The following is a 24,511-nucleotide window of genomic DNA, read 5'->3' as shown; positions in this document are numbered from 1 at the left end:
GAATGGGGCTAATGTTTTGGTCTAGTGATGTACTGACTTGAACGACCTGGTAATTAAGCTTCCCACTGATGTGCTGGATCATTTTCACGTTTAACATGCGTTTCACATTGACTTTTTATTAACATAATACCATGGATATCTGATACGAATCATCATTTTTAACACGACTATACTGTGTTATCATTCACACGGTGTAAAGCTCAGGTGATGAATTGTGCTGTCTAGCTAATGACCGTGACAGAAAACTGTAATCCAGCACAGGAATAATTACAGCTATGGATGCTACTGAACTATCAGAGGGCTTTCAAATGAGCAGATACTCGCTCAAGTTTGATGTGGCTGAGCATTTCTGCACACGAACAGGTGAGTCATCTTTGCTTCAGTACATCACAATATCATTAGTTTTTATTTTCCTCAAAAATAAGGACCACGCTTCCAATAAGCCTTCGGAGGATTCCTTCGCCTCTCAGCTGCCATTGATGAAAACTTTCAAATCTCCAACTCTATTCAGATCAGTGAACAGCAGAGAACGAATCTGAATCTTTTGATTTGATTCTTTTTGTTTGGCGTTAGCGATGGACCCTGCCACAAGAGCAACAGTCTCGAGCCGATCTCCCGCACCGCACCTCACCCACCAATGAGCTAAGAAAATGAAACACAGTTGTAATTAAAACCATAAGATATAGCACTACCTGCATTAAATACGCTCACACTCGATATGTACAGCTTTAACTGCACCAGTAGGCTGTGGGCTGTGTGTCTTACTACAGCTGAAGTAGTAGGGGGCCGGTAACCTAGGTGATGGAATACTAAAATCTAGCAGTTGCCCAGGTCACACAGACCGTGTTTCCATTATGTTTTCAGTATTTTTAGAAAATAATTTGTCCATGCTGTGTTCCTCTTTCCAGGGCTAACAAGAGAAGTAATATTGGTTTGAAGGGAAGTTTGTGTGTTCTCTTCTTCTTTTGTCAGCCGCCTGCTGCAAGGCCTGCCATTATAGACAGGGCCACAGTTCAATTTTGTCAGCTGAGGACTTGCTTTTTTTTTCACTTTACTAGGCAGGAACAAATTCCCATGCTACTACTCGGGCAGGGCATGGTTTGTTTGCAAACTAAACTAACAATGTGTATCATCTGGGCACAGGGCAAAATCTTCTGTCTGCCCCCTCCTGAAAACATATGAGCAATGAAATTGTGAGATTCTGTAGGTTATAAGTATGCTCATGCGCAATGAATGAGATATTTAAGTTTCCTTTTGTGTCTATTTTGTCTGTAATCTAGTTTCTGATTTGATTTCTTATGCCTGGCAGAGCCTGTCCTCCCTAATTTCAGCAGCCCAGCGTTATTGCACCATGAGGCTAAATGACATCCAATTGGAGAAATGAAACTAAGCGTCCCGTCTGGGTTGTCCTGGTCCCCAGGCGAGTGTCACGCGGAGAGCGCTTTATTAGGATGGATCTGTCCAGCCTGCCTCGTTCTGATGACAGTGACACAGACTGCTTGTCTAAGCCTCAAGGACAGGAGTATAACATTTATCCCTGGATGAAGGCCTCTTCATTTTAGAGACAGATTGTAAAGGGCTCAGTTAAGTGGCTTGTAAGTACTGTGTAATATATAATAATTAGTTGGCAGCTATAGCCCCTCCAACTCACTCCTATATATACATTCCCATTTCACTTGTCCGTCTCTTTCATCTGTTTCACATTCTCCGTCCACCTCCTCTCCTCTGTCAATATTTTACAAGTCAACAGATATTACCTGATAGTTAAGGCAGCATAAAGGAGAAAATTGTCTCACACATAATTTACAACCCCCACCCTTTTCCCCAAGTACTTGATACAGCTCCTGATCATGCTAATTAAAGTAGATATCACCACTGATGCGGAAAGAATTAAGAGGTTTTTTAAATTGAACTTTTTTTTCTTCTTCTTCTTCTTCTTCTTCCCAAATCCCTTTCGTCTCTTGTGTTTATCACACCACGGCCAATAGATTGAAGACGTGGATCTATTTGCATTGCTAATTTTGTTAGAGTAGAATGTTAAATGTGCCCATAGGCTCGAGCCAACTGGAGAAGGAAAATGAGAGTGAGCGAGTGGTTCAATACTGATGGGTTCCTGGTTCAAATCACTGGCAAACAGAACTCTCTGTGGGGGGGAAACAGGGAGAGGAGCAACACTCCTTCTCAAGAGGACATGGTCGTTTCCTTAAATGAAACGTATATCCTTCAACTGTCCTAACTGCTCAATGTTCAGCTATAAAAGACTCTGTATCTGAAGTATGTTAGGCTGTTGTGACGCAAAAAGAAATGGAGCTTGAAAAAGCTCTCTGTTTGAGTGTGTGTGCAGCTGGGCTCATTACGTACTGTAGGATTTTAGATGTGCAGTGTGAATGGTAACCTGTTATTGGGCAAGGAGCCAACAGTGTATTTAACTAGAAGTAAAACACAGTTCAAGTGTTTGAGGTTTTAGCTTTCCTCAGTCCAACTTGCTTTGCGTAATGACATGATTAGTATAAGTATTATAACTAAGGACGGAGTACACATGACATAGACCTGGTCTTAGATTTGGACTGCTTCTTGGTTGGTGATGCTATTTGGACACCATTCACTCTCACACAGCCTTTTTTTGTGAAATTAGTTTCATCTGCCCATGATGAGGAATTTGTATGTAGTGTTGTAGTAGACATTGTGATTCATTGTAATTATTATAATTATTAAAACATCCAGAACTGTGGGCTCCCTTTAGCTAAGTGAATGAAAATACACCTCCTTCAACTGCCATTGCAAAGCATACAAAGAAATAAAAAGGCATAATTAAGCGTTAATTCACTTTAGTGACCCATCTGCGTGATTTTACTGTTACAGCTATTTTGGTTGGTGCAACACCACATTTTAATTCTTAAATATTTAAAACAGGGCTCGTCTAATGTTGAATATCAACATATTGGCACATTGTTTTTTTTTAAACAATACACTGTATCTATAGATTGACTCCACGTTTCCATTGCCTCACACTATACAAAAGTGAAGCAAAAATATGGTGGATACGGGCTCTGCCATCTTGCACGTTTTGACATGATTTGGAGCCAGACCGTCACCATCACAAGCCGAGCACAGCCTCAGCTAGTTAGCGGGAGAGAGACCTAGCTGCTACGTTAGCACCAACGTAGCTTTTTGGCAAGAAAAAACACATAACGAACCTTAGTGTCTCTAATAATGGATTACAATCAAATGAATGCATGTTCTAATGGACTCTTGATTCACGTTACAGAAATATCATCTATGTGTCTGCTGACACTGATTTGAACACAAAGAACAGTCCAACAGCGCTGCGCGACCTTACCTATGTATACAATTAGCTGCTGTTTATAAAGATCTTCTTACAGTTCATGTTTGAAACAGACACTTACAGTTATGGAAAGTTAATGACACATATCCTCTCCACATTCCTACTTTACGTACATTTCCTGAGCCTCTGTATCAGCTACTGTAGCTCCACTCAGAGCAGCTGTCAATCACAGCTATCAATCATTGGCTTCACTCTTAGGGGAGCGGTCATGTCCATCTTTATATGCAGTCTATGGTTAAAAACAGTTCCGAAAATGTGTTGGTCTTCAAGCTGGGTGCCTAAATTGTGAAACAGTCATTCTGCAACAGTCAGATGGATTTTGTTGCCTGTCAGCGTCCAACCTGGCAGACCCTCTCCTCATGCAGGAGAGGAATGAATGCCTAAATCCAGATTGAAAACTACTTGGACTGCTATTACCGCCATTTAAGACTAACGTGTCCCTCTCTATCGCACCGCTTAGAGCTCATTTGTTTTGAACTGTTACCTTAGACAAAGTTGTCCACGGCTAATGCAGTTCCCCGCCCCTCCTGTCTCATTGCCAAAACTAGAGGCCTGAGTTCATCCATCAGAACAAGTCCCATCAGGGATAGCCAGGCAGTCGTATCAGAAATAATGTGCTCTTCAGAACGGGATGGCCGTAATGTTCTTCACAGGTTGGGGGGTGTTAACCCGGCTTCATATATCACTAGTTTGGCAGAGAAGCACGTCCAGGACGATCGGGAGGCAGTCTGCATACCATGGGTAGCTAATGATCAAGATAACGGCAGTGAACTAATGGGAAAAGTAAGGTGATCGAGTAGGGCTTTCCCCATGGGTGTTAATTAAAGGTCAGGTTGTTTCAAAGTTCCTCTCATAGGTACTTAAAATGTGTTGGATGGCGTTTATACATGAGGGAAAAAAGCCCTGGGAAGTTACACTGAGATGGTTTGGGAAAGAAGTTGAGTGAATGGGGGTAAATGTTGAGGGGGAAAAAAAAAGAAAGAAAGGGGAAGGATATGAGTGGTCAGCATAAAAAACGATGAAGGAATCCGACCCTCTGCCTAAAGGAATGTCCCTCGCTGCGCTGAAAAGGCCTCTGAAACAACATTTGAAGAGCTTCATTATCAAATTTTTAAGTGAGCACTGAGTATTTTTCCACGAAGGCTGCTTCTGCAGTTCAAAGCCAACTGACAATAATAAAGAGCTTAATTTTTGCACGATGTCAAGCAGATAGCATTTTTCAAAGTGTGCGGACACTCTGCTGAGAAGTTTCTTCTTACTGAGACAGTATGAGAGGATTGTTTTCCACAGGTATTGACTTGGCATTCTCGGACTGAATGAACTTTGGCTGATCATGGATATTTGGCGGCACAATGTTTGAAGCTACATCCTTTTTTTTTTATCCTTTTCATGTCCAGGATGGGAGTTACTCCTCTGTGTAACACCATCTGTCAATTTGCCTGGTGTGAAAAACAAATCCTGAAAACGAATGACTAAATTGACATTAAGTGCACGTTAGCGCCGCCAAAAAAGAAGAGACCATTCGTCATTTACACAAAATAAGGAATCTCTTGTGGTCAAATCTTGTGGTGCAGTTTGTATGGAGGGAATGTGTTGCTGCACTGACCTCTATGGGTTAAAAGGTATAAGTAGGAAGTGTACAACTTGTAGTCAGCACTAGTTGGGAGTGGACCCAAGATATATTAGCCTGAATGCAGAGGTAAATGCACAGTATTTGTGTTAGCCATCCTTGCCCCTAAAGACGAGAAGACCTTAAAATTTGATCAACCAATAACCTTCTACCTTAATGCAAAAATCCGGTCACACTTTCGCTAACTGCTCTCTGATCTACCCAATGATCGCTATAATACAACAAAAAACCTTTCTTTGTTTGATGGATGTCTTTTTCTGTCTCTTTTTAACATCTTGTCCCCTTTTATATTTCAAAAATGTTTCTTACTTCTGATTTTAGGAAAAGTGTTGTCAGCTTTGGTTTTTATTATTGTTATAACGTTTTTTTTTAGGTTGCACAGAACATGTTGCTTTTGATACCTGCAGAATACTCTGCACTGTTGATGTTTTCAAACCTTAGTATCTTACACAACTGTACCAATAATACACAATAACACCTCCTGGGAGTTGGGTGACCTCCTACCAACAGTTGCATAGAGATATACACCAAGAGAGATGGCTGAGTACAAGAAAAAACACAGAGAAGACGAGGTAAAGACACACATTCCTACCGCAATCATATCATCATATCACACTACCTATCTTCAGATTTGCAGTGAACCAATGTAGAAGTAGGTTACGTTAAAATTACCCTAAAATATAAAATGGTACCAATCGTCACCAAGGTAAACAGGCACGTAGAGAAGCTTTTAGTATTATAATCTATTTACAGTTTGTGTAGGAGATCAGATTTAGGCACGCTCCCGTCTGCTGTATGTGTGCTGAATGTAGACCAGCATGCCAAGCATTTCCTCATGTAATCCCAGTATTCCACTAAGCATCACGTGTGATAAATTCTTGGCCCCAAGGGGAGATTTGAGAAGACTGGTTTGGTCTGAGTTGTTCGCTCACGATTAATGTGCATACATTTAGTGTTTTCCCCCTGGGACATTTATTTCAGCAGCGTGCCTTTTTTTTTTGGTGTTGCAGAAAGCGATATCCATCTCAAGGAGAGTGCCTGATTCAATGAAACATAAATGGAAAACATATGCCCCTTGGGCCATACAGGCTAACCTCTCCAATCTCAGCGTCGAGATTGGAAACATAGGACCTGGTGTACATTGTTCCTTACAAGCTCAAGCGTTCCCCTTAGCTCCGGCTGCCAGTAATGGCGCCCTGGGAGACAGTGAAGCGTGAAGCTGGAAGTGGAGAGGGGAAAAACTTATTTAGGTCATCCAGGGCAAACGCACACATGGGCTGTAGCTCACACCTACAAGAGAGCAAGATAAAAACAAAAAAAAGTACATCTGTCAATGCTGGTAGTCAGGAGGAGATGGAAAAACTCCTGGGAGAAAACAAGACACACACACACACACACACACACACACACACACACACACACACACACACACACACACACACACACACACACACACACACACACACACACACACACACACACACACACACACACACACACAAGCTCTCACCTTTCCAGTCGCCATGTTTCCATCTTTTTTCAATTACCGAGCTTCACATCTGCTGATCATTTTTCAGTCGAGCATGAAAGCCAGCCAGCTTGCCCCCCCCACCCCCCACCCCCACCCGCCCGCTCATCGTCTACACCATTATTCACATTATTCAAATCAGGCCGGGATCAGAAGATTGGGAGAGGTCTCGCAATCTCAACATCCACAAATGTGGCTGTGATGACAATGAGGGGGATGACAGTAAAAGTCCAGTAAGGTGGTGTGGGTTACCATAGTTACAATGCCAAGTCGATAAGGGTAACAGCTGGAGCTGTAGGAGGATAGATGTGTAATTGAGCAGAGAGGAAATGAGAGAGAGAGAGAGAGAGAGAGAGAGAAGCTGAGGAGGAGATGGATGCAGATGATGAGAGGCACATACACAGAAATATTATATATGCCACTCGGCAAAGTGCTTGGATTTAGGCTGCAGTTAAAGTTGAAAATAGGAAATAAGTATGGAAATATACGCTGCATTTGTCTTCTTTGATTGAATCATGTAATAGGAAAACAGTTATTTGAAAAATGCTATTTTGCAAAGGTTTTAAAAGATTTAAAAAGGTAGATTCAAATGAAATATGTTTATTCTAGATTCCTTTTAATTTTTTCTAAAATATGTATTTTAAGACCCAAGCACATTTTGTCATCAGAAAATGGGTCTTATTATGCTCTACATGAATATAGTTTCAACAATTCATGAGTAAATATTCCAAATTTTAATGATTATCAATCCATTTAAAGTAAAGCTTAAAATAAAGTAATTCAATACAGTACTAAAACAAAACGTATTATCCTTTTGTATGATAAAGTGTTCTTATATCAGCTTTGTTTCCCTCAGTTTTTTGGATGACTAACAGGCGACCCCTCCAACTAAGTTTCCCCACAACATGTGTCCTGTGCTCTCATTGGCTGTAGCTCCCTGACAGGTCAGATATTTAGCCTGCAAGCTGATTCATAGGCGAGCCTCTCAGCTGTGGAAAAACTGCATTTACAGTTTAGCTAATTCCACGACATTCCCTCATTTTACTGCTGATTCCACATTTTCATCGTTAAATTCCTCTGTTTCTGAGGGGCCTCTGTAAACAGGTGTTTTACGGGCACTGAAGAAGACATAAAATACAAAGCAAAAGGTCTACTTTGCATAATTAATCCATGATCTTCTAAATAAAAGTTAACATGGGAACAATCTCTTTTTTCCTCTGTCTCGACAATTGGAAGGACATTCAAGAGCCCAGTCACAGTGCAGTACTAATGTCACAGATTTATAGTTGGTATTTAAAAGCATTTTATTTAGTAGGCCAGAGTTGAAAGAAGTGAAGAAAGTGAAGTAGCTCATGCGTGCCCATTTTTGTGCATCTAATGAATTGCTTAACTTGTTCAGCTGTGAGTGCACTAACAAAGTTGTCCTGACCCACGCTCATTAAGTCATATTAGCCGACCTGTCATGTGGGGACCCACCAGAGGTTTGTCTCCTGTGCCTGCTGGGGCTCAACCCTGGAGTTTCAAAAGTTTGGTCAGTAATGTGAATGTGAAAGAATTTTGAGTGTTTTGTGGTTTCATCTTGCTTTGAAAAAGACCTAATGCCTCCATTACATTACATTTATCTGGCAAGCTTGAAAGTGTTTTTTTTTTTACATGAAAGCTTGTATACAAAATGTGTTCGTAGGTGAAAGTGAGAAAATATAAGTTTTCCTTTTTAAACGTCCATTAAAGCCTGGAAGCATTTTAGGACATGAAGCAGGATCAAAAGAAGAAACTACCATTGAAGGATGATGAGACTCGATCTGTATTCTTCTTTAAATTCATACCTTTCAGATACTTTAGCATATATGAAATGCATCCGCCTGTTCCACCGGGTTATTTCAGCTGTTTTAGCTTTTTAGTGTCAGTTTTCTTAAAGGAAAAATTCAGCGTTCGGCGCAGCTCTGAAGCAGAGTCTGTAGTGGCGTAGCTGAGAGCGGAACATCGGCCTGTGAGCTCTGAAAAGAGAAAATCCAGCAAATGCTGTCAGCTTTGATACCAATTCTTCCAGGAGAGGCTGAGACTTTGGAGGGCACTCCAATTACAGTAACTTCGCATGGCAAAGCAAAGGATGCATCGCTGCGTGAGCCTGCCAGCCGGCCTTGTTTTCTGCCCCGTAGAAGTTTGGGAGCTCTGTCTGAGTGCGGTCCTACTTTAGAATGAGTGCATGCTTGAATGAAAACGTGTGTGTCAAGAGTGCGAGCGAGGCCCGGTCTAACTTTTGCTGTTTTCTGACAGAGAGGGAGTGCTGCAGGGGGGTGTGTGACTCATAGCTGCCCACTCATATCAGCACGCAGACATTTTTGGATGGGAGATTTGGGGGAGGCGGCAAGGTTTAAAAGAGGACAGGACACAAACCGTCAAAGATGTAGAGAGGGATGGGAATTTATCACATTTCTATTGAGACTGATTCTATTATCCATCCAAGTCTTTAGTAATTCCCTTAATGATTCCTGATGAATTGTTCTGTGAGTTCATACAGAAAAGGCTCAAGACTAGCTAACTTTTTTTATCAACACCATCGTCCTGGAAAATTATTTCAAACGTCCCAAAGACAGTGTTAACCTCTATAGTGGTTATTTGCATAAAACAAACAAGATACAATATTTAGACTGACATTCTTCTTTTTCTTTATTGTGCAACATGCATACTGTTAGGTATGTTAGGTAGGATTCAGCTACTCGCGTAAAGCAGATTTTCTTAATTTAGTGTCTCTGCACGATGATGACGGTGATGGTTTTGTAACTGTAAGGATAAAATAAGCAGTGGGAAGACACTTCTGGTCTCGAAATATGTAGTGGGCGTTTGTCATAGTCGCAGCTGTAAGTGTCTTCATTCTTTACGAGCTGCAGGTTGGCATACGAGGACTGAGATAAAAGCTTTGTATTTTGTCATATTTTTGGCAAAAAGAAGTCATTTGAATACTCTGAGATATGACAGTGAAGGAGAGGATTATGCAGCTTGGATCATTTTTCAGTCCAGTGAAACCAACATGAATTCAAGGCCCACTGTGCTCTGTGTGGGTTGTCACTTACCTTTTTAAAATGAACAATTGGTGGCTCTATGATACTCTAAAGACAATGTCTGATTATTGACACAACTGGACGTGCATCGGCTGCAGCATCATTAAAGTCGCGTGATGTTGCATTGAGCCTTTCCTGGGCGCAGCGTTCAAACTTCCTCGCTTGTAGTTTTCTCCATCTCTTTTTTTTGCTGAGACGCCCCAAAGTCTTTTCTTTTCACCCCCTAGCTTTTACTCGCTGGAGTTGAAACAAATATCGGGAGCAAAGCAAGCTGCCAGTCAGCCTCGGCCTCAGCTTCCCTCTGCTGCTTTTTCTGCGGTCTGCTGAGCATGCAAGGGTCCGGGTGGGCCCCCCACATCAAAGCGTCCACAACAGCCATTGTAAGACCGTGGCACCATTTGTGATTGGTCAGAGTCTACAGGGACAGAACACTGGAATGGAGGTGCCCTTTTTAAAAAAAATTTGATCTTCAACATTTATCTTTTGAAAGGTCCTCCCGGGGCATGTGCATAAGAACCTCTCCGCCCTATTGTGCCATTTTTATTTTTAAAGCTTTTTTTTTCCTTTACTCACTTTTCATCTGATACTATTGCACAAACGGTAACCTGATACATCACAATGAAAACTAAGCTTGTGGTGCAGATAAAAGGGGGCGGTACAAACATTTATTTATTTTCATGCAAATAAAGGTGTTGTTTGCAGGGCAATCAACCATTTGATCGGACGAACCAGATTGCTGAATTCCAACCTGCAAACATGCTCATTAGCCAACTGCACCACCACGGCCTGACTTAACTCCCCATATCTAACCACATCAATAAGTGAAACCCTGTTGAACAAGTGGAAATTAGATTACTCCACTCTCTGTGGAGCAATTTGATAATCATAATATTGCAGCATTGAAGGAATTTTTAATCTGCACAGAGGCGCTTTGAAATAACTCCCTTTATCATGGCCTTCGATGGGGGAAATTTATGATGCCCTTTGCTAATGGAAAAAGCCTCTATTAAATGTTTTATGTTGGCTTGTGATGAAAATGATAATCAGCGTTACTGGGGGAATATTCTGAAGAAAGCAGGCCTGAATTAAACCAGAATCTGGAGCATCTTCTCTGCTTTGTGTATGCACCCTGTTGAGAAAGCCTTATCTAGAGCCGGCTAGTGCTCTAATGGAAGGGATCACTGAGGACCACTATCGCTAATGCAATCATTTATATTCCGTATCCAATACAACCTGTTTGTGGAGAAGAGGTAAGGTTGACAAGAAGACAGACAGGTTTCACAATTTCTTTTTCTGCCAATTAGCCACCCAACATCATCTGACTGAGGCAGCAGAACTTCGCCCAACTTTCCTATCAGCATCACAACTCCAAACTTTTTAGGAAACCGCACTGCTGAGTGTTGGACTTTCCATTCACGCTCACTCTTTGAGCTACTACACTCTTTGTAGTAGTCTCCCTCCAACCCCCCTCATCCAAATCCATTTGAATTCAAGTGCTGTAAGGGGAAATCCAATTTTGACCACCAGTGGAAGGAGAAAGAGGGGAAACGTGTGTGTGTGTGGGAGATGATACCCAGAACTCCCCTGATTGCTTAGCTGATCTGGATATTGAATATGTGCCGCGGTGAAATGTAAATGAGGTGCACGTAAAAACTGGTCTGAAAAGAGAAGTTGGCTAAATAAACCAATAAACAAAATGACAAATTATGAGCTTGATATTACACAGGTGAAAAGGTTCTCGTTATTTTTACAGACCTTTTTTTTTTTTTTATTTTTATTTTTTTTATAAAGCTTTCAGTAAAGTTAAAGCTGCTTCCCAGAAAGATTTGGGCTTGGAAGTGAATTGGAGTAGGACATAAGGTCAGCTTTTGAAAGCATTTTGAGAGCAGAAATGTTCCACTCCTCTGAATTGCTGGCTATACATTGGAGGGAGTAAGAAAAGAAAATAGCAGCATATTTAAGTGGCCACGGTCAAATGGGTCGCTCATATTAGAATGTGTAGAAATTGGTTCACCATAATCTGCTCTGGAAGTAGAAATACTCATTTTAGACATAGGTCAGCGGCATTCCAGTTATCAGTGGGGTCTGTGATGAAGATAGTGCGGCTTATCCGTCACACTGTTCACATGGGTTCGCCTTTCAGTAGACCGCATTAAGAGGGGTGTGGCTGCATTCCATTCACAAGCTAACTGATTGCCCACTCAAGATCTTTTACCCTGCCGTTCAAGCTGCATTTTTACAAAATCCTTGGGTGGGGAAAAAACTATGTTTGTATTGGCTCCACAAATATGTTGCACGTTTGGGAAGCAGTGGTAGTCAGACCAAAGCTAACATCATTGGGGAAAAGATCGAGTACAAGACAGTTTAGGGGACAATCGTCTGACACAGGAAGCTTTGTGTTTACAGTTGGTTTTGAAGAGACAGAGGAAGAACTGCGTTGCTGGGCGTGCTATTTTAACAACACATACAAGGAGAATGATTTACCTACAAGCAGGAAATGTCACAACACTACGTTTTCAAGCTCCTTGCTCACTTGTCTGTCTGCCGTTCGGTGCTCTTATTAAGGCTTTAACTCAGCTGCATGCTGCAGCTTGAAAGGTTGTTAAGAGTACTGGGACTAAATCCGAATGTTGAAGTTGCGTTATAACCAAATCAATAACCTGAAAGACGGCAAAACTCTGTAGAGCTGAGAGGAGGCGACGGATAAGTGAGCCACCTTTACATTCGCCCCATCGTTAAATTGATAATAGCTGTTGGTTTAGCTTTTTTTTATGTAAATTAATATCTACAAAAAAATACCCATTGATGAAACAATTGCTCGTTTACTTGAGTGGTTGATGGACCGAAAATGAAATCAAGTCTATTGTCAAGCCAAAATGCTAAACACTTGCTGGGTTCTAATTTGAATTGAATATATTCACTTGCAGACTAGTCAGACAGAACAAGCACTTAGAATGTGTCAGGAGTCTGAGAAATTATGAAAAACAATCAACAGATGAATCGCTCGTGAAAATAATCGTGGGCATCCGTCCTAATTCAGATTTTTTTTTTCTTTTTTTTCACGTATTTGATGATGACAGAACCTAAGAATGTTTTTTCCCTCTGCCCCGGAGCTTTCCTTTCCACTCGTCTCCCTGCTGGGAAATCCGAGGTACAGCTGATAAGATGTTCCAACATGGAGCCTCTGGCCAGGGCTCACCACAACCCCGGTTATCGCACTGGTCCTCCCTTACTCGCTTTGTAGATGAAGCCAAGTACGGGGCCGTCGGTGCTCCTTAGAACAGCAATACCAGGAGATAAGATAGCAGAACAGAACAGAGGAAGTCTTCTGCCTTTAGTGTCAAGCAAATGTCTGTAACTGTGCAGAGGAAACAGCCGGTACAGTACCAGATACCACAGTCCCCTCTCTGTAAGGTTCCTCCCTTGTCATGTTGTTTGGGGCTTTGTTTTTGCTTTTGGGTGGAATAATCTCACCTGCTGGGAAAAGTGTATCCTGTAGCACCCCCCTCCCCTCTTTTTATATATGTGGCTGTTATTTCTTTTTTTTTTCTGTGAGCTGGGACATTTGTCGATGAAAAAACCCTTGTTCTTGCAAGTAGTGCATATGAGTACGCAATTGTTTTTTTCCCCCGATGATTGTGTGTATATGTCCCAGAGTTTTGTATTTTTCTGCAGGGGTGTATGTTTTTTTGTCTGATAAGTGAGCTTACGGCAGCAGTTGCAGTCCAAGACAATAAAAAAGACCATTTCCTTGACTCTGCAGGGTACAGGAATGCTGCGGTCATCAGTCTGATGCCCACAATACATGTATCGCCTTTATGGACGGAGTAGTAATACTAGCGCGGTCGGCCAGCTACCGCCGCCTTTGTTAGCTTTGGATGATGGGGAAGAAAGAAAAGAGCTTTTTCCCTGCAAGAAAAAAGGGTGTGTAAAGAGAGACATTTTGAAAAGAGTCTGGAAGTAGAGGGGTGTTCTTGCTTTGGTTTGTAATTCTGGATGTATAACCATTTGGTGAAGGCTCTCATCCAAAGGGCCTTACATTGACCTGATTGAATAACAGTTCTAGTGAAAATGGGCCCCAGTGGTGGGAAAACTCTAAACCCTAAAAACGCCTGGCTCTACCCAGTAATCTACAACACTGCTGGTGAATTACAGCAGATGATACCGCAAAGCTAAAAGACACTAGTGGTGAGGAATGTGTTACATAACAGGCCTTTACGCATTTTCAGACTATCAGGTCTGGAGCGGAATAATAGCCAGTGTGACATCCAAACAACCCCAACGGCCCATAATGAGAAAATGGTGTTTGCCAGGACAAACAATAGATGCTTCAATTTTCCCTTCCTGCCTCGTCTCCTCAGCAAGCACCGCCTAGCAAGGGAAGGGCGATACAAATACAACCCCCTTTTTTGCACAATGTATCTGGAGGAAGAAGTGTACACGTTATTTGGCTGAATATCCTAGAGATTGTTGGGATCCGTTACCCTTATTATATTCTGATTAGTTGCCTGTAGCAGTGGCACAATTGCAATGCATGTTTTCATCCATAACCAAATGATTCTGTCCCATTCTGGGTTAGGTCTAAGCTATACATCTTCGGTTGAGCAAGATGAGCAAGAAGCAAACAAAGCAATAAATTAATGATTACACGTTCTTATTTCACTCAGAGCTTAAAGTTGTTCCAATCCCAAAATGTATTTGTGTTGAGCTCAAGCCCCCAGGTAGATTGCAGGGCTTTTAAAAACGTTTTATATAATGGCATAGAATAAAAACTTCCAGGTCTGTTGCGTGATGCCACAGGGGCCAAACATACTTTTTTCTAATAATTTAGATTGGGAAAGAGACATCTGTAATTCCGTGGATAATCTTTTTTTGAGTTACACAAACTTCCCATTACAAACACTTGAATCTCCCTTATTTAAACAATGATGTCCTAAAAGTTGTAAAATGCACTTATAGCTAAATCCAGCGTTTTCTGGGCTGGGAGGCATGGTTAAAGGAAACGCTATTGCACTTCGGCTCTACGGGCCCATGGATGCGGAAGATCATCGGAATAGCCAGGGAAATTTTCATATCAATGGGGCGCCTCCTCCAAAGCTGTTTCAAGTTCTCTTTTTACATCTATGGTAAATCCGAATACATCTTTTTGCGACACAGAAGTACATCCGCTTCGAAAACAATAGGTCAAATTGTTTCTGTATGGGCCAGGATTGGCTGGTTGTATTCTCCAATGCCACAACATAGGAAACATATCGGATCCATTGTTTTTTTTAAGGTGCCAGCAACAATGCAAGTAAGTGTCAGCCTTGATGCAAAGCTTTGCAATGTAAAGCTCATTTTTTCGAATGGGACTCAATGTCTGAGTGCTAACCCTAGTGATCGACGCAGCATTATCTGTCCATTCCTTTCAGCAGCAGTGACTTCTGAGGATACAGCAGCAGGAGACCTACTTCATTTTGCTAATTAACTTTTACGCTAAATTACATTAGATATATTTTGGCAGACGCTGTCTTCCAAAGCGGCTTTCAATAAGTGCTCTCACACCACGTAAGAGCAAGAGCTACATAGCATCCAAAGTTGGAGTGTGTCCCTTTCAAACTAATAACTAAAAGCATGTTCAATGTCATAGTAGAATTATTTAGTCGGTCCCAACAGGATAATGATGACCCATAACCATACATCAACACCGGAGGGACCACCAAGAATCTATAGGTGTGCGAGTAACTTCAATCCCTCTGAATATCCGTGTAATGACTTGAAGATATCAGCGCACAGACGCTCGCCGCTTGAGCAACTCCGCAAGGGGGGAATGTGTGAAAATCCCTAAATCCAAATGTGCCAAGCTAATCCAGACACATCCACACCAGAGCTGGAAGCCGTAAACATACCCGACCTGGATATAATGACTCAGGAGATTGTGTACTTAGTCCTCACTTTCAGTAATAAGGAAAAATAAAATATTATCCAGGCTGCTGCTCCACACAATGTAGAAAAGGTGCTCTACCAACTCAAGGAAATGCATCTTTTAAAACGACATGTGATTATATAGTCATGTGTGGAAATCCCCTTACAGGTTTGAAAGCTTTATTTGCCTAAGGCCTGGTAGACTATTGTACGGTATAATCTTCTCATTAAGCTGCAATGAATCTGCCTCTGGGTACTCTTCAGAACTCCCTTGTTGGCCGGGGCCACTGTTTATAATACCCAACTAATACTTCCCTTGTAATACTTGAGATGTCGTGTACGTTTAGCGTATGTCAGCAAAACTGGAAGCGGACTCTTCCTCAAAAGCGAATACATTCCCCCTAATCCAAAGTTTATTGCCCTTGTGAAACACATCTAATAATTTGTTAATAATATTGTCGAGGCGGTACGTGACACTTTTTACATGATCCACTTTGAGTGATTTATTAAATGTGATCTCTGCTAATGAGAGCCACCGCAGTCTCCTCTTGAACTAATATTTCACACCGAGTTGTATTTGATGTGTACAAACAGGGCGTCCTCCTTTATTGCCTCTTCATTAAACCGCCAATTAAAGCTGTGAGAGCCGATAATCCTTTACTGTGTCTTCTGAAGGGCTTTATCACGACAGCCAGGAACTGCTCGGCCCACGCTGTAATTTAATTCCAGGCCACGACCACCTTGTCAACAGCGGAGGATCCTCCCTGTAATTGGTTGTCTGGTGGCGGTGCTTTTTTTGGGGGGAGGGGGCGGGCGGGCCTCCTGTTTGCGATTGTTTGCCTCTCCATGTGTGTTAAGTCCTGAGGTGAGGAGATAAAAGCTGAAGTGGGAGCCTCGGTAACAATAAAAGACTCAGCGAGTGTTGGTTTTGCGTTTGCTTTGGGCTTTGTTCTCTGGCGTTCTGGAGATGTGAAAGCTCTTGTCTGGCCTTCTTGCTGAGGTTTCCAGTGTGCGGTGCAGTGCTGCGATATGAAGGAATGTTTGCAACAGGGGGGGGATATGGTGCCTGACTACTTGGCCCAACAACAGTGTGCAGCACATACAGGATGCCATGAGTCTCTGAACCAACATACCCAAGTCCAGACGGACTCTGCCAGCTTCTGAATCATTGTTTTTCCTGGAGATTGTCCTCACCAGAAACACAACAACACTGGCCATTTGCTCAAACATGACCTAGAAATTGCTTTGTTTTTATTTTCCTGACAAGCATCCTCTTGTGGCCAGTGACGGCTGGTTACTTCCTGGTTTCTTCTATTCATGACCACTTTCCTTAAACTTAACCTAAAAGTCCAAACGGCAAGATGAAGGTGCTAACTAGGAAATTGTTCTTTAGGTGGTTTCTTCAATGCCTCTTCTTTGCTATAGAATTGAATCCACATATAACTTTTAAATACAGTTTTTTAATAACCCTTTTGGTAAATGGATATGCACAAAACCCCTTAAACTATTTTTTTACAAATATCTTTTTTAATATATCTTTTTTTAAATGTATATATATTTAATAAAAAAAAAAAAATAAAAACACAATACACCTTATAATGGCTGTGGAAAGGCATTTGTTTCAGCTTACAGTCCAGTTCTGATCCCTGGAGTTGAGATAAACAGCCTCTTCCCCCCTGCATATACACAATATAATATTTACATGTAAAACCTTCTGGCAGAAATGCAACAAATGATGAAATACAGTTTAGAAGTATTTTTAGACCCGTTTCAGTCCGCATCCTTTTGTGTATTTGCTATTTCCTGTTGCTCTCTTTGTGCTTCCCAACCAATTTTTTCATTTATTCATTTTTTTTGTTGTTGTTGCTTTGTCTGCCTTTCTGGCATATTCAGATCGCAGACGGTGGCCCTAAGTCCATCAGTGTTTTCAGTAACAAATGGTTCTGGAGTAAAAGGCCTGTATGAGCTGCATTGTGAAAGAATCAGACCTCCTTTCCATACTGCAGAGATGAATAAAAATATCACTGAATGTGTACGGAGATCAGCAGCCATCCCACATTATAGCTACAGCCACCTGTGAACACACACACACACACACACACACACACACACACACACACACACACACACACACACACACACACACACACACACACACACACACACACAGTTATTTGGCATGTGTCATTCAGCGATTTCAACTGACTGGCAGCCTTTGGCATGGTAATGCGAGTGTCTCTCATCGGACCAGACGTTCACTGACAGGGAATCTTTATATAAAAGGTTAGTTAAGCTGAAGGTACAGTTTAAATCATGACTGTGGGACCTAATTGCAGCGGTTATTCTTTCACATTTGGCTCAGTGCTGTCTGGTTTACATAGATTGGTGTTTGAAATTACAGGCTGCCTCTTCAGCAACAGTAAAGGTAATGAACCGTAAGCAGTTTTCTTTTCTTTCTCCTATAACTTTTCAGAACTTTTAGAAATGTATACCTTAGTTTAGTGTTATCTCTGATCCCCACAGACTGTAGACAGCCACAAAACATTTGCTGTCAAAGCCATTTTTTTGTTGGGAATAGTCCTTTGGAAAAGTACAAAGAGATAAAGAAAGATGTTGATTGCAGATTTGACATATTTACAGACAGAAATAGCACAGGCAATAAATTAAATGCAGACAGAATCTATTTTTCTATTCCTCTTGATATCATGCTGTGTTTGAGGCAAATGAGTGGAGGAAAAAGGTTTCCATAACCTATTTTCTGGCCCTTCAGGCTTTTCATCCTGCTGTGCTCATTCAGCGGATCGCGTTGATACTGATGTGGGTAATCAAGTGTCAACTCATTCTCCAATTTGAATCTCTATGGTATTGATGCAAAAATGATGTTTGGCACATAACAAAGTTTGTTTTTACTTAGTTTTTTGTTGCAATGCAACTTTGGCTTCCACTTTTCCCGTTGACAGTTGTCTCTGATGTAATTTGGCGGAAATTTGACTTTGCGCTTTACTTTGTGAAGAGAAATGGGCAAACCGTTCCATTTCCAATGTTTTATTGATATATAATATGGAATATTTTGTCAGGGTCAGAAAATCTAAGGCCACCACTGTTCCAGGTTCTTTCAGGTTTAACGAGCCGATGAAGTGTGCATGGGACTTAAGGTTTGGCAATATGTTTCCAACAGGCCACAGTCAGCCCAACCACCGACAATTGCCGATACATCTCCTTTTCCTCTCATGGATGATAAACTGGTCAGGATGCTGACTTCTTCCATTTGTCATATAGCTTTAACCTCAGCCTTTTAGTGATATAATTTGCACTGCATATTTCAGACCCTTTTACAGGGTTAACACTTAAAAAGGGGTCATTGGTAGAGAGACACAGTTTTCAAGAACTTATATGTTGATGACATTTTTGTCTGCCACTGTCTAATATCAAAGACTCATTGTTTCAAAAGTAACAGTATCGACAGGGGTTGGGGCTTCAATTGGCTGTGATTGTAGTTACGAATAAGCTCAGTTCTAGTAATAATTTCCTATGAAACAAATATATCTTTCCCAGCTTGCTGTGCCCCCATCAAACAGACATTATACGCACAATAAAAAATTATGGTCTCGTTTCAACGTAATCTGTGATTCCACTTTCATTCGACGTGTATATCATCAAATAAAATCCATTCTGAGCGAAAGAAAGCTGTAATCTCTCTAACCAATGAGGGCCATTAGCCGCTTCAGGTTTTATACAGCTGGGACCCTGGAAATGAAAGCGTGCTGGAACTGTCGATACACCAACTGCCTCTGAATCGAGTTTTTTCTCTGTATCCTTTTGGGGAAAAGTGGGGATTTCTCCTCTGACATGGTTCAATAAGAGCAAAGACAAACCTCGTAACTCATCTCCTCCCTCCTCCTGTTCCTACGACTGAAGGTGGAGGATAGCTGATGGTGAAAAGGTAGAAGCTGATGAGAAAGACTGATGGAAAGGCTGAAATTAACCTAAATGACCTTAACGGCTTGATAGTCTTCTGGAATCCATCATCATCATTGTCTGGGAGATGTTATATCTTCCGTTCTACTTCCCACAAACATGAGTGTATTGATTTATTTCACAGAAACTCCACTAACTGAAAAGAGCTGGAGCAATTCTAACAAAGGTAAAAGACATATGAGCTAACGTGTGACTTTGCTACTCCAGACAGCAAGTCAGACAGGTATTGATCGGGCTGACCTGAATCTCTCCCACTCTCAAGTGAGACAGAGGGGAATTCTTGATCTGATTCTTTAGATGTTACGATAAGCATCTGTTGTCTTTTGAAGCTTATCTCGAATCCATCCAACATTGGTATAGATGCATGACCTCAGAGGGAGCAGTTGGAGAGAAAGAGAATAGATCAGTCAGGCGGGAGGCAGAATCTAGGAAGTGAGATGGGGAGACAGTGACAAAGTGTCAGAGGAGAAGGTCTTTAACTCTGCATTAACGGTGTGACAGTCAACAGAAGAAATAGATTTCCCTTCTTTCCTGTAAGACACAGCAGGAAGATGTGCCAACAGCCTTGGAAAGTCTCATTTGTCAAAGCTAAACATCTTTTCTCTCCTTTCCCTTTTTTTTTTTTTTTTTTTTTACATTGGAGATGGTCCAGATGTTGAAATGCCTTCTTAAACGGATGCAGTCCCAAACGTTGCTTTTTATGTAATAGGTATGCATGTGGGCCCAAACTAGTTCCTCTATTTGGCAAAGAGAAAAGTGTTCATGGTTGACTGCCAGTCTTTATGGGATGTTTTTGTTGTGACAAAATGTGCACATCTATTATTGTGAACAGGTGTTGATGCAAAATACAGCAATGGATAACTCTCTGTTATAAAGTATCCCTGTCAGACTCGTTGCTTGGCTTTGAGGAGCCTACAGCAACAGCTCCCTGTCCACGTTTAAACTACTGTTTGCGTTTCACATCCTCCAAGGCATGAAATGATGCCATCTGTCCTTTTGATTGTTCTTTTTCCCCCCCATCTATGCTACTGTATCGTGGATGTTCACTGGGTTGCCAAAAGTTAATGGACAATAGAACAAAGTGTATGGATAGAACATTTCATTTGAAAAATGATGGCATTCATTTGCTGGTATTACATCCTCCACTCTTTGGTGGAAGCTTTCAAACAGAAATTGGCTCAAGACATTTTCTCCCATTCAGCCACAAAAGCATTAGTGAGTTTGTCCGCTGATGATCCCTGGCTCACCGTTTTATCTTAAGGTTGAGGGATGAGGTTTATTTCGACATCCTATGAAGGCCAACTTTTTCCACACAAAACTGGGAGAAATACTTCTTTATAAACCTGGCTTTGTGAAAGGGGGTATTGTCATGTTTTAACAGTAAGAGGTGTCCACATATTTTATGATACCTCAAAATGAGATGTCAGACTCAATATTTTGATACATTAAAAGTGTGATTGAGGCTAATCCCGTATGCAAAACACATTTGAAGACTTGATCATAAACAGCTAATGGCATGTTTGTGGATATAAAAACAGCACCTCTAAGAAGGCGGCAACCTCCGAATCTGAAGAGTGCCTTATATAGCATTTTTTTTCTAATAGCCACCAGGCATTACTCTGGTTGCAAAATTAGAAAATGACCATACTTATGACTTGATTTATTACTTCAGTAAAAATTGTTAACATGTGTTTTATGGTTTCAATCGCTAGTTTTAAGTCTACTTCAAGACAGTATGATAAAGAAAGCCAGAAAATAAAGATAATAAGCCAAGATGGCAATGTTCAAAAACCAAGATGGGGACGGCCAAAACCCCAAACTCAAGGCTACAAAACCAATGGGTGACGTCACAATGATTATGTACACTTCTAAATTAGAGTCTATTTCTCTAACATGTACATAACTTGCTACTGGAGTTCAGTCTTTACCTTGGAAATGGCAGATAGCAAAACAATCTCATCTCAAGGACCACTTGAGATGAGATTGTTAGACTGGTAGAAACTGGACTCATACTTGTATGGAAGGACTTGCTCAAAAGAGGTTGCAATGTGATTTCAAATTGGTTTTCCTGAGGAGTTTTATGACGACTAGTTTTGCGTGGTAGACTCATAACGTACGGGTCAATTTTTACTTTAGTAAGTGTTTGTGTTTGTGTGTGCTGCTGCTGCGTGTACTAACATATATTCAATTGGAAATTTTTGGCTGCGGTTCAAAGACAGTGCGGCGTCGCTGAGATTGATGATACATGATGGACCCTGTAGCGTCCTGAACACAAATGGTTTTGGAAAATGAAATGCCTTTTCATAAACAACGTTGCTCCAGATTGAATCAGCCACCAGTTTGTGGAGAAGAGGGGAGGCAGGGGGTGATGTGGAAAGGAAATGTAAGAGAGGGGGAGATGGCGTGTGGAGCAAGTGAGCGTAAAAGAGAAGAAAGAATATGATGAAGTGAGAGAGAGTGGCACAGAAGCGACCCGATGCTCTTTCAATATGGCCGTGGGACTGAGAGTAAAAAATGACAGCGGTAAGAGAGGGGGAATGAACATACACGGATCCACTAGAATGAGCAGCAGTAAAATAATCAGAGAGAGACGGATGGTTAAAAGTAAAACAAAAATTAAAGGGGGGTGGTGTGTAGGAGGGAGAAAGTGATGAAAGCTTTGTGGTTAGCAAGTAAGAGAGAAGTGTGCGGTGGTGAAAGGAGGTGAGAAAGACTGTGTCTCTGGGGACTGACTTGTGTAATGGCTGTTGCTTTGGTAGTAGAAAAATACTGTAATTTCATTAAAGTGTTTTTTTTCAATTGGAATTGTACAAGCTCACCCATATCTCTTAGGTTTCATGATCTGCAGTGATACGTTTGAGAATCTGCGTGTTGGAAAAGTGGTAGCATATTTTCAAATCATGGAAAAAGATGATTGATTTGTAGAGCTCACACTTTTATGTATCAGTTGAATGCTAGAAATAAAGTATATCTGCAGTGATTTATCTGGTTTGATATTTGTGTGATATTTATTGTCTTTCCCTTTTTAAGATACAACCTGCTCCATTTAGTTACATGATGGTGAGATCAGAGTAGGTAGAGAGCAGCAGTTTATATAGTGTTTGGTGCATTTCAGTTGTAGGATTTTTATTTAACCCTCTGAGACCCTCAGGAACGCCGGCTACTGGTACCGTAAGAAACTAGAACCCATTGGTACCAATTTCCCTCAACCTCTCACAGAAAGATATGTGAATGAAAATGGATTTTCGGGGGAACCTTCTAGTCTACCCTTTAATTTACATGCCCACTTTATGATAATCCCATGCAGTATTGGGCAAAAGCCATGCTTGCAATATAAATGTGTTATTTTCATTCTAAAAATGGTTTCTTCATACTGCGATCTTTAAACAGCCTTGGAATTGCATAAATTAAGGTATGACTGTAAAGAGGTGACTATATTCATATGTAATGATGTTAGTCCTCATAGTAGCCATTTCACATAGTAAGACCAGGATGACCTCTACCATAACCACAGCCTCATGAAACCTCACAACCACCAACTAGAGAACTAGGGCATTCAGAGGATGTATGGCTTTCCTATTTACAATAAGGGGTTTCTGACAGTTTCCACAAGAAATCCAATTGCCAAACAGTGTAATTCTTGCAGAAATGCCATGTGTCAAAAGTTTTTAAATACCAAATCACAGCATGGATTTTTCTATAGTGTTCATCAAGGTCTTTGTGTCTTGATTTGGTATTCTGGAGGGACGTTGATCATATTTATCAGTTCTCGAGTGGTCAAACATAGTTAAAATTTAGCATTAAATCTGTATAACAAATGGTATCAACCCAAAAACTGCTGCATCAACTTATGAGACATAATTGAGCATGTGAATGGCCATCATATACTTCCATCATAATGTTCTGAGCCCTTATACACTCTAAACTTTCAAGATTTGAATTTTCTAAGGGTTAAAACAATGACGGCCCTTTGCAAGTGTACAACATTTCTGTTTGCTCCTTTTCTTTCATGCAGTTATGATGTCCTAAATTCAATCATATCTACATTTTAACAATGTGTTAAATATCGGAATATGTATGAGTGCTGTTATTTCTAATGCCAATCTTGTCACGTTTTCTGCTGCATATACTGCGGCAGCACAGAGACACCCAAAATAAAACAAGAAACACAAAGATTACATTACTTGTATAGATTTTGTTGTGTAATAGGGTGGTTAAATTGAACTAGAATTAGACTCGAGGAAAACAGAAGTGCTCTTGTTTTTCCTGCAGAAAAGAACAGAGAGTAAGCTCTTTTATAATGTAGCTGTGGAGGCCCGGCTCGTCTTCTTACTAGCTTGATTTTAGTCCTTCTAGTGCAAAATTTACTTTTTTTATCCACCTGCCAAATGGCTAGTTTATGTTCAGATTTTCCCAGCCACTCAATAGATAACCATTGTTTAGTTTTTTTTGCAGGTGAGTGATGCATATCTTTTTGCCACATGCATATTTTTTCCCAGTATTTGGTTGGTAAATGGTAGTCATTGTTGTGCCCTGTTGAAGTGCTGAGTGACTCCAGTCAGTCTTTTTTTCTCTCCGTGGTGTTTTCTTCAATACAAATATTGACCTGGACCTTCACCCTCAGACTTCTTACATCTGTATAACATTGTCACATGAATCCACCTTTGCCACTGCCCACAAAAGCCTTCTCAGAAAATAGTAAACGTTTATTTTGCAACCATGGGAACAGATCCAACAACTTCATAGCTAAAGAAAATCTGATATAGTTTGAGTTTGACCTTTTTCCTTATGTTTTTCCTTAAATGTTGTACGTACAGGTCCTTGTACACCTCAATTATTATCTTCTTGTATCTTGGTGCACAAAGGTGAAGCATTATAGAGCTCCAGCATTCCTTGGTGTTGTATGTAAGCATGAGCAGTAACTTGAGTTGATCTGTGAAGGTTAAAACCACATGCATTTCAGTTCATCAGCCACCTAATGACAACACCACAGTTTGCACAATTAAGAGACCTTGACTTTCAGTTTGTGTAATTATGAGCTTAATGATCTGAGCTGTTCATTA

General features: G+C 40.9%; 1 protein-coding gene across 1 annotated transcript in view; it reads left to right on the top strand.

Moving 5' to 3' along the window:
* nos1apa (nitric oxide synthase 1 (neuronal) adaptor protein a) overlaps positions 1-24,511 on the top strand; it is a 138,561-nt gene that overhangs the window by 26,435 nt on the left and 87,615 nt on the right. The window lies entirely within an intron of this gene.

The sequence above is a fragment of the Anoplopoma fimbria genome, chromosome 8 (assembly GCF_027596085.1).
Source record: "Anoplopoma fimbria isolate UVic2021 breed Golden Eagle Sablefish chromosome 8, Afim_UVic_2022, whole genome shotgun sequence".
NCBI classification, from domain to species: domain Eukaryota; kingdom Metazoa; phylum Chordata; class Actinopteri; order Perciformes; family Anoplopomatidae; genus Anoplopoma; species Anoplopoma fimbria.
The sequence above is the reverse complement of the archived record's forward strand: the minus strand, read 5'-3'. Positions and strand labels throughout refer to the sequence as shown.